The following is an 11,994-nucleotide window of genomic DNA, read 5'->3' as shown; positions in this document are numbered from 1 at the left end:
TCGACTGTGTTTGAACTATGTCAAGGATGCATTGAAGATGGTCGACTATGTGTTAACCTTGGAAGATAGTCAACTGATGATGGTTAACTATGTGTGTACCATGTCAGGGATGCATTGAAGATGTTCAACTATGTGTTAACCTTGAAAGATAATCAATTGATGATGGTCAACTATGTGTGATCCATGTCAGGAATGAATTGAAGATGGTCGACTATTTGTGAACTATGTCAAAGATCCATATGATGATGGTCAACTATGTGTAAACCATGTAGGAGATGAATAAGATGATGATCAACTATGTGTGAATCATGTTAGAGATGAATATGATGATGGTTAACTATGTGTGAACTATGTCAAGGATGCATTGAAGAAAATCAAATGTGTGTGAACCATGTTAGGGAGTTAACTATAACGATGTTCGACTATGTGTGAACCATGTCAGAGATGCACTGATGATGGTCAACTATATGTGAACCATGTCAGGGAGTCAACTGATGACGGTCGACTATGTGTGAACAATGTGAGACAGTCAACTGATGATGGTTAACTATGTGTGAACCACGAAAAAATAGACAATTGATGATGGTCAACTACGTGTGATACATGTCAGAGATGCATTGAAAATGGTCAACTATGTGTGAACCATGGAAGATAGTCAACTGATGATAGTCGACTATGTTTGAACTATGTCAAGGATGCATTGAAGATGGTCAACTGTGTGTTAAACTTGGAAGATAGTAAACTGATGATGATCAACTATGTGTGAAGCATGTTACATATGAACTGATGATAGTCAACTATGTGGGAACCATGTCAGGGAGCCAATTGATGATGGTCAACTATGTGTTAACCATGTTACAGATGAACTGATCATGGTCAATTATGTGTAAATCATGCCACGAAGTCAAGTGATGATGGTCAACTATGTGTAAACCTTGTCAGGGATTCAACTGATGATAGTCAACTATGTGTGAACCATGTCAGGGATTCAATTGGTGATGGTAAACTATGTGTGAACCATATCAGGGATTCAACTGATGATGGTAAACTATGCGTGAACCATGTTAGGGATTCAACTGATGATGGTAAACTATGTGTGAACCATGGAAGATAGTCAACTAATGATTGTCAACTACGTGGGAACCATGTTAGAATGCATTCAAGATGGTCGACTATGATTTAACCTTGAAAGTTAGTCAACTGATGATGGTCAACTATGTGTGATACATGCCAGGGATTCAACTGATGATGGTAAACTATGTGTGAACCATGTCAGGGATTCAACTGATGATGGTAAACTATGAGTGAACCATGTTAGGGATTCAACTGATGATGGTAAACTATGTGTGAAGCGTGTTACAAGGATTCAACTGATGATGGTAAACTATGTGTGAACCATGTCAGGGATTCAACTAATGATGGTAAACTATGTGTGAACCATGTCAGGGATTCAACTGATGATCGTAAACTATGTGTGAACCATGTCAGGGATTCAACTGATGATGGTAAACTATGTGTAAAGCGTGTTACAGATGAATTGTTGAAGGTAGACTATGTGTTAACCATGTCAGGGAGTCAACTGATGATGGTCAACTACGTGTTAACCATGTCAGGGAGTTAACTAATGATGGTAAAAATTATGTGTGAACCATGTCAGGGATTTAATTGATGATGGTCAACTATGTGTGATCCATGTCAGAGATTCAACTGATGATGGTAAACTATGTGTTAACCATATCAGGGATTAACCTGATGTTGGTCAACTATGTGTGAACCATGTCAGGTATTCAACTGATGATGGTAAACTATATGTGAATCATATCAGAGATTCAACTGATGATAGTAAACGATGTGTGAAGCGTATTATAGATGAACTGATGACGGTGAACTATGTGTGAACCATGTCAGAGATTCAACTGATGATGGTAAACTATGTGTGAACCATATCAGGGATTCAACCGATGATGTCCAACTATGTGTGAACCATGTCAGGGATTCAATTGACAATGGTAAACTATGTGTTAACCATGTCAGGGATTCAACTGATGATGGTAAACTATGTGTGAACCATGTCACGGATTCAACTGATGATGGTAAACTATGTGTGAACCATGTCAGGGATTCAACTGATGATGGTAAACCATGTGTGAACCATGTCAGGGATTCAATTGATGATGGTAAACTATGTGTGAATCATGTCAGGGATGCATTGATGATGGTTAACTATGTGTAAACCATGCCATGGATTTACTTATAATGGTCAACTATGTGTGAACCATGTCAAACAATCAACTGATGATTGTCGACTGTGTGTGTACCATGTCAGGGATGCACTGATGATGATTAACTATGTGTGAACCATGTAAGACAGTCAACTGATGATGTCCGACTATGTGTAAACCATGTCAAGGATGCACTGATAATGGTTAACTAAGTGTGAGCCATGTCATACAATCAATTAATGATGTCCGACTATGTGTGAACCATGTAAGATAGTCAACTAATGATATCAACCTATGTTTGAAGCATGTCAGATATTCAACTGAAGATGGTCAACTATGTATGAACCATGTCAGATAGTCAGCTAATGATAGTCCACCGTGTGGGTACCATGTTAGGGATGCACTTATGATGTTCGACTATGTGTGAACCATGTCAGGGATACACTGATGATGGTCAACTATGTGTGAACCATGTCAGGGATGCACCAAAAATGGTCATATATGTGTGAACCATGTCAGACTGTAAACTGATGATGGTAAACTTTGTGTGAACCATGAAAGATAGTCAAGTATTTATGTTCGACTATGTGTGTACCATGTTAGGGATGCACTGATGATGTTTGACTAAGTTTCAACCTTTTCAGGGATGCACTGATGATGGTCAACTATGTGTGAACCATGTCATGGATGCATTGATGATGTCCGACTATGTGTGAGCCATTTAAGACAATCAATTAATAATGTCCGACTATGTGTGAACTATGTTAGGGATGCATTGATGATGGTCGACTATGTGTGAACCAAATCAGACATTCAACTGATGATGTTCGACTATGTGTGAACCATGTCATGGATGTATTAAAAATGGTCGACTATGTGTGAACCATGTCATGGATGTATTAAAAATGGTCGACTATGTGTGAACCATGTCAGACACTTAACTAATTATGTCCTATAATGTGTGAACCATGTTAGGGATACACTAACGATGGTTAACTATGTGTGAAGAATGTCAGACAATCAATTGATGATGTTCGACTATGTGTAAATTATATCAAGGATGCACTGATGATGGTCAACTATGTGTGAACCATATCAAAAAGTCAATTGATGATGTTCGACTATGTGTGAACCATGTCAGGGATGCAATGATGGTGGTCAACTATGTGTGAACCATGCAATGAATGCATTGGTGATGTCCGACTATGTGTGAGCCATTTCAGGCATGTACTGATGATGCTCAACTATGTGTAAACTATGTCAGATAGTTAACTGATGATTATCAACCATGTATGGGATGCATTGAAGATGGTCAACTATGTGTGAAGCATGGAAGATAGTTAACTGATTATGGTAAACTATGTGTAAACCATGCAAGGGATGCATGAAAGATGGTCAACTTTGTCCGAACCACTGAAGATAGTCAACTGATAATTTTCAACTATGTGTGAACCATATTAGGGATGCATTGAAGATGGTCAACTATATGTGAACCATAAAAGATATCTATCGGTGATGGTTAACTAAGACGAGGAACTATGATAATGTTCGACTATTGATAATAGTATCCATATACCTTTGACTAAGATGGAGATTTATTGAAAGTATTTAGATACCCTTTTCATTATTTTTTGACTCAACCTTTAATAATAAATTCTCATTTGTTATTAATTTTTTTACTCAATCTATAATAATAAATCACCTTTTATTATTACAATTTTTTATTCAAACTTTTATTTTTATAAAACATATATATTATGACACGTTTCTATCAAGAACAAAAATTAGGGAAATTTCATTTCCCTCACAAATCATTTTGTTTCCCTCCCAAATCATCTTTTGTGAAATTTGCCCGCTTTCTACGAGTTCACTAATTCCCATTCCTTGTTCATAAAAGACTATCAAGTTCAATATTCCTCTTCTTTGTTCACCTACATCCGTGATTAGGGTTTTTTACCCTTCTATTATACTCTTTCTGCAATTCAATTGCGTCTCCGATTCACCAGGTATGTGATTCACCGTGGAGTGTTCACCTTGCTTGGAGGGGATTTGACACCTGCAAGAGCTTTTACACTGCTTTCTTTGTTTGCAGTTCTTTGATTTCCTCTCACTCAAGTTATTTTCTCTTCACTTAAGTTTTTTATTCTTTCTGCAGATTGGAAACAAATTGAGATGGATTTGTTAGGTTATTATTGACAGAATTTGCTGCAACATAATATTCGTTTATTTATTATTCTTACTTTTATTTTGTTATTAATAGAATACCCGTGAATCGACAATTTGTTGCTCGTGAATCGACAATTTGTTGCTCATTCAATACTACAAAGTTTCAGAAGCTACAACTCCTTCTGATGTTGAGATTATACGAGGTTCAGTATATTCACTCTAGGGATGAAGAATGTTGAGGTCCATATTTCTTTCTTTTGTATTACTCAGATTTTCTTCTTCTGTTCAAATCTTTGTGCAGATCCCAAACTGACTTAGAGAGTCCACCGGCTCTACTAAAGACAATTCGTTCACATTACCCGAGTATGGCATCTCAACAAAGAAATATATGTTACAATTTCAATTGATAAATACACTGGAAACTGGATTTTCAAACTTTTTAGTTTTATGCTTTATTTTGAATGAAATTGTTTCTTTGCAGTTAGACAATTTAGGGGAGTCAGGGAAATTGTTAAAAGAAGCAAATATAGAAGAAAGTTGTAAACGGTAACTGTCATCAGCGCTTCATGTGTATTTCGAGGACTGGCTATATCATATAATTTTTTCCCACTAGTTCTTAACTGCGTTTAATTCTAACTTCTTTCACATCTATAAGGAATACTCTATCTTTGAATTTTAGCGTTTGTATGTCCTTAAAATTTGGACTTGTTCTGGAACAACCTCTCTGTTTCTCTTGGAAATGCTGTGGTAGTTTCTTTGGCACCTGTTATATAGAGTCTTCTACAATGTATCGTGGTACTTGTTTCTGCAGTAAATATTTTATGATACCTCTGACAGAGATCAACTATTGAATTATATGTCGAGTTTCATTAAACAATCACACTTCTGTCAATGTATTATTACAATTGAACAGGGGTACCATGGAGTAATCTCTTTTATTTATTTATTTATTTATTTATTGATATTGCATTCACCTATTGGATGAAATTGTTTAACGTCTCACATAACTCATCATCTCTCTAAAGTCTTAATCAACCAACCTTTTTTATTTTCCATCTTTTATGATATCATTTATTTATTTAATGGTCACTGTTTCATCATTATCCAGTAAGCTAATTGTGCAGATTGATCAATGATCATAGGTCACCTTGCATATGTCTCCATGTTTAAGTCACACAATGCCATAAATTTCAGATATTTTATATTTTACACTGATTTTTTTTCTCAATGCTAACATGTGATGCTAAGAATTTGTTTTCTATTGTGACAGCCTCTGGGAACATTCGTCAGCTTACTATTTATAAAGAGATTGATCTTTATATTGCAAGGTGCATTTGGCAACACAGTTAAAGATGGAGCAAGACCAATGTTTCTGATTTCTTTTTTGAATATCCTCTTCATTTTCTCTTGCCAATTCTATTGGCTCCCTAGGTAGCCAAGATCAAATGACGTAAATTAGAATGCCCAACTATTTATGCCGCGTGATCACCGCCGGTGTGCAAAATGGAAAATAGTGTTGCTAATCTGATTGTAATAATTTTTTTAATGTTATCAAAATAACGATTGTAATATTTTGTTAGCCTAAATTAATGGCCTTTTTGTGAAAATTTCCACATGCCAAGATCTGTAGTATTAAATGTCTTCCAACTTTGAGTTTCTTCATTCAATTAGACTTTTCAGGAATTTCTATTTCATGTATAAATCCATTGTGTCTCATCATTAACATGGTTTTTTTTACAAGTAGTGAGTATTGGTTGGGGATATATAGCTTTAGGACAATTCATTTCCATTTTCTCTATAGTTTATACCCAATTATTTTATGCTCACAGATACTAAAGTCATTGTCTTTCATATATGTGGAGGTGGAGACATAAGGCAAATAGTGGTAAAAATTGCAAGAAGTCCAAATTAGCTTATAGCAGTAGCTGATTCCTTGTAACTTAAAAAATAATGTATGATAATAACTATTATTTGCTTATAATGTAATTTATTTTTAAGTCTTATAATGTTTCTTATAACTATTCATGTAATTGACAGTTTATAATTTTTTTTCTTTTACCACTGTTATTTTAATTAAAAACTAAATGTTTATTTATGTCATTTTACCAAGTTACTTTAACAATTACTTTTACTAAACACTACTATAAATTTATTAGTCATCCTAAATTTTTAATTAAAAAAACTTAACCTTTGAGACTTGATCGCAAATTTAATAGCAAGGGACATGGCATATCATATTGTCCTAGCAACCTACTCTGTAGTAACATACAATTTAAACAGTGGAAATAAATCCAGACATTGCTTTACTTGATATATATTTTTTGAAATTTTGCTTAACTCAATGGAAAACAATTTACTACCGCAGTGAAACAATCTAGTTTTGACAATTATCCCTTCCATAACCTCATTGACATCACAAGTTTTATGTTTCTCAATTCTAATCTCACATTTCTAAATTATGCAACATGCATTATGTGAGGGGAAACCAACAACTAATCAATGGAATTTTCAGTCATAGTCTGCAGGAACCAGTTGGACCAGCTTCTGCTTGATTAGGAAAGAAGGTGAAGAATACACACGCACCTGAAAATTTCAGAAAACAAAGAATCATCAATACAAGCATCACTAAATTGTTACAAAAGTTATAAAAATACTTACTAAAAAAACAATTCCTAACCCAGCTAAAATTTTCCCTTGGATTTACACCAAACCAGCTTTTCCAGCATTCTGCAACTCCGTCAAATTGATCGGTTCAAATGTCACTGCAGAATAGACACATTTTGATTCTTATCCTTAAAGATAACATAAAATAAAATATAAAATAAAATAAATGATTATCTAAACCCGGTTTCACAGTTTGAAGTCCAATGATATGCATGCTATATTTTGGTTACCAGCTTCCTCTAACTTATTTGCTGTTGCAGCAGACCTTGACATAGAAGGAAAACTTCAATCTACAAATCTTCTATTAGGTATAATAAATCTCAAGACAAGTACAATAGAAATTCAAATTATGCAAATTCATGAGTTTTACCATGATCACCATAAATCAAGAGTTGTACCAACAACAATACCTGAAAAACTTGTTCATCCATCATTGAAAGTCCAAGTTCTACAAACAGTGAGTCTTATTTTAGCACCGATTTTCATGCCCATCAACATGACCACCATCCATCTTCGAATCGAGCTTCGAGATGAAAAAACCCTGAATGAGAAAGGAAGAAATCAGAAGCTAAAAAACCCTAAATAAAAACTAAAATATAAAATGAAGAATTGGGGACGAAACGGGAAGGAATGATGAACTAGAGAAGACGAGGCATGCTGAAAACGAAATCTTGAGAAATTGGGGAAGATAATACAGAGAAAACGTTGAATTGGAAATAAATGAATATTGGTGTGAAGAAAAACGTTATGTTTATGAGTGGTTTATTGGGTGTGGAGAGATCTATTATAACAGTGGGTGCACAACATATTTAATGGCTGTGATTGATTTGAAACCAAAAAAAAAAGAAAAAATAGTCTCTCACATGAGAGCGCACCTTAGACGGCGCCCTTACTAACATGTAACATTTAAACCAAAAATTACAATCTCAGATCCATATAAACCAGTACATAAACATATATTCTAACACTAAAAATTTCTTTTCCACCTATTGTCAATATTTGTTGCATTTGCAGGTACAATAGTAATCAAAAGCTGACACAAAATCAAGTTCAGAAAGCCAAATCATTGCAACTCAAATCGCCGACAAAGCCGCGTTCGTCGACACACACTGATGCCGGCAGACGCACCCTCCGTCGTAATCCCGCATAACATTCCTCCACACGCACGCCGCGAGATCTGGAACACCGACGGAAGCGCATCCTCGCGAAACAGTTCAGCCGAATCAACCGAGCCGCCAACCGCCATTGATCGGATTGCACGCGGAGCAAACCGACCCATCACAATACCGCTACCCAACCGCGATGTCGTTCCAAAGCCGACGATAGAGCATGTCCATCCACCGCGATATCGTCAATCTCCACTGACGCCGAATCCCAATCTTGTTTGATTTCAAAAATTGAGAGAGAAAAGAATTTTGTGGTTTCAGTTAAACATTGCAGGTACGAACGCTTAAATAGCATCTTTGATGATTATCTCATTTTCTCATATTTTCATGTTAATAATTTTCTTTTGATTTGGTTTTTTCTATTTTTAATTAGGTGTTATAATTGGGCTTAGATTTTCTTGTTCTCAAAAGACTTTACTCTTTACAGTAAACTAATTAATATATCACCTCTACTGTGCATCTTAAAATATCTATTTAATTAGTTTTCAGAATTAACTTAGTCGTACCACTTTTTCTAGTTTGCTAATTTAAGCTATTCAAATTTGTTAATAAAAATATAAAACCCAAAAAATATATTCATTAGTATTCACTTTTTCATTGTTTTTTAAGATATCCGTTTGTTAATTTCTTGATTAATCTTTGTTAGTTTTTTTTTTTTTTTTTTATATTTGTACTATCATTTTCTTGTTTATTGCGAGGTACGTATTCTCGGGGTATTCGCAAATTCATCCTCACTCTCACCACGAGATCTCCGATAATCCAGATCTAACGTCCAAAGCTGCACCTCTACCATGCACCTTCACAAGGGAGCCACACAAGATCGCAAGGTTAACCAAAATCCTTCAGCCATGCGCCATGCCAATCGAAAAGCTAAGTTCCTGAATTCTTATTTTATTTGATATCATTTTATTTTGTCTCTTTTAATTAAAATAGGATTAGCTTCAATCGCCAATGAATTGGTGATACACTCATATTTTTCTGCCTTTGCCTTTGCCATTTTTCAGGGTTAACCCCGAGACTTCCTCCGACTGTCAACTCAGATCAAATTCAAAGCTAAGTGCCTTTTATTTATTTATTTTAATTCCTTTTATCTTTTTATTTTTAGGGTTAGTAATGTTTGCCTCCGAACCGATAATGCGCTCACCCTATTTTTGTTTTTTCACCTTTTCAGGGTTTGCCAATTGCCAAAGCCTCGGGTATCGGTAACCCTAAACCCTGGTCTTGTTTATTACTTGTGTTAGACTTATTAATATTATTATTCCGCTGGTTTCAATTCCCCTCTCCTCCGCTGGTTTCATTTTCCCTTCCCCATAATTGTTAATATTAATTGCTGTGGTTAGTAACCTTAGGGAGTGCAACTTATTAATTCAATTAGAATCACTTAACTATAAGATAAATATCTAAATACTGATCACGTGATTGTTGCATCCACGCACGCTTTTGGGGTAACCTCTCTGTTGCCTGTTGCCTTGTGTTTTTGCAGAATAGCCAGTCCCTCGAATACGAGGATACCTCAGCCATGTTGCCTCGATTAAAGATCATGGTCCCTAATGATGCTGCCTTCGATACACATGATCTCGACCCTCGTAAGTTGCCTTCGAAAAGGTTGAGGTATTCTCAGGCTGCCTACGAAAAAAGGCTATTCTGATTCTTCCCCTTAGACTACCTGCCTCTCTATGGCACGGGTCAGTCTTATGGCGAACGATAAAGCGATGACCCTTCAAGCTCCAAACGAAAGGCTTCCTGCCCTCTCATGGCAAGGATAGACCCTTTCATCCTGAAAGGCTAAAAGAGACCTATCATCTAAGTTTGAGGTAATTGCCCTTAATTGCTTTGCCTTGCTCTAAAACCTTTTTCTATATTCTTTCTCATAATTCTTCAAAATGGCTACGCTCATTTACGAGCTAAAGTCCGTATTCACTTCTTCTACATTTCTGAAAACAAAGAGCAAAGCAATTAAGAGCCCATGGAAAACCATGGATGCAAAGGGTGCCTTACACCTTCCCTTTGCATAATTACCCCCCGAACTCAGTTTTCTTTAAAAGGTTTTTCCTGTTCCTTTAGCCTTTCTGATTTAATTTGGATAAAATAAAAGTCGGTGGCGACTCATGCTTAACCGCGACATTTCGATAAAAAAGTCAGTTCACCGTATTACAGAACCATAAGCACTCAAGTCACCAGCGTCCATAGAAGATTTACACAAAACTTCCATTATTGACGGAGGAGTGGAGCAAGTTTTCAGTGTAGTAACCTCTTGTCTGTTGAATGCTAGTTGAGAGGAATTAGAAAACGGATTCATGATGAATGCTAGTTTGAAGATGAAATAAGCTAGGGTTTATGCAAGATGCATAGAGAGAGAGAGAGAGAGCAAACAGAGATGACAAAGAATGCACAGAGATAGAGATATAAATAGAGGGAAAAGAAACGTTTGATGAATATAAAACGAAAAAGAAATAAATTGAAAGGATGGAAAGCATTTAATGTTACGTGACCTGAGGAGAGATAATAATGACAAAAGAAGTGATTAGCACAGTTACCTAAGTAGGCGTCCCCTCAACTGCACCCACGCTTGTCCAGAAATAGTGAACACGTGTTTACCATCTGGAAAGCCAGTTACAGCTGTTTTACTTTTAAAGAGATTCTGAATCAACTTAGACAATGAAACGTTAGTAATAACTGAATCACTACTTCTAATTGATTACAATCAGAACTTCTTATAAAAGACTAATCCAATCATATTTCAGAAGATACTCATACATAAGATCTTCTCATCTTCTCATTCTGGGCATAAATCCATACTGATATTCTTCAGAATGAACTTAAACCTATCTTCAGCAAGGGGTTTTGTAAAGATATCAGCCCATTGATGGTCTGTATCCACAAAGTTTAAAGATATAACACCCTTCTGAACATAGTCCCTTATGAAATGATGTTTAATCTCAATATGTTTAGCTTTTGAATGTAAGATAGGATTCTTTGATAAACATATAGCAGAAGTATTATCACAGAAGATAGGAATGTTACTCTCATATATCTGATAATCTTCTAGCTAACTTCTCATCCAGAGCATTTGTGTGCTACAACCAGCAGCAGTAACATATTCTGCTTCTGTTGTTGAGAGTGCAATTGTAGCTTGCTTCTTGCTGTACCATGAGATCAGATGACTTCCAAGAAATTGACAACTTCCAGAAGTGCTCTTCCTTTCAATTCTATCTCCAGCATAGTCAGCATCACAGAATCCTACTAAGTTGTATTCTTTGGATCTTCTGTAAACTAAGCCAACATTAGTAGTACCTTTCAGATACCTCAGAATTCTCTTAACCGCAGTTAAATGAGATTCTCTCGGATCTGATTGGAATCTAGCACACAAACAAACACTAAAGAGAATGTCAAGTCTAGAAGCAGTTAGGTATAGAAGAGATCCAATCATACCTCTGTACAACTTCTGATCTACCTTCTTACTTACCTCATCCTTACCTAGGACACATGTTGGATGCATAGGAGTTTTGGCTTCTTTGCTTTCAGAAAGATTAAACTTCTTCAGAAGTTCTTTCACATACTTCGTTTGATGAACATAGGTTCCATCAGAAGTTTGGTTGATTTGAATCCCAAGGAAATACTTGAGTTCTCCCATCATGCTCATTTCAAATTCAGCCTGCATGGACTCATCAAACTCCTTTCCAAGTGTAGCATTAGATGTTCCAAAGATGATATCATCAACATATATTTGACAAATTAAAATATCCTTTTTAAAGGTTTTACAAAAGAGAGTAGTG

General features: G+C 35.7%; 2 long non-coding RNA genes across 2 annotated transcripts; one reads left to right on the top strand and one right to left on the bottom strand.

Moving 5' to 3' along the window:
- Positions 1-4,383: 4,383 nt before the first annotated feature.
- Positions 4,384-5,945, top strand: LOC131625502 (uncharacterized). Its single transcript, XR_009290871.1, has 4 exons — positions 4,384-4,591; positions 4,690-4,751; positions 4,870-4,934; positions 5,659-5,945. It is a non-coding gene; the product is annotated as an uncharacterized LOC131625502 (long non-coding RNA).
- A 1,068-nt stretch (positions 5,946-7,013) lies between these two features.
- Positions 7,014-7,810, bottom strand: LOC131625501 (uncharacterized). Its single transcript, XR_009290870.1, has 3 exons — positions 7,675-7,810; positions 7,463-7,593; positions 7,014-7,317 (listed from the first exon to the last, which is right to left on the bottom strand). It is a non-coding gene; the product is annotated as an uncharacterized LOC131625501 (long non-coding RNA).
- Positions 7,811-11,994: the final 4,184 nt, after the last annotated feature.

Source organism: Vicia villosa, unplaced genomic scaffold (assembly GCF_029867415.1).
Source record: "Vicia villosa cultivar HV-30 ecotype Madison, WI unplaced genomic scaffold, Vvil1.0 ctg.000218F_1_1, whole genome shotgun sequence".
NCBI lineage: Eukaryota > Viridiplantae > Streptophyta > Magnoliopsida > Fabales > Fabaceae > Vicia > Vicia villosa.
Note: the sequence above shows the minus strand (reverse complement) of the source record. Positions and strands in the feature narration are given on the sequence as shown.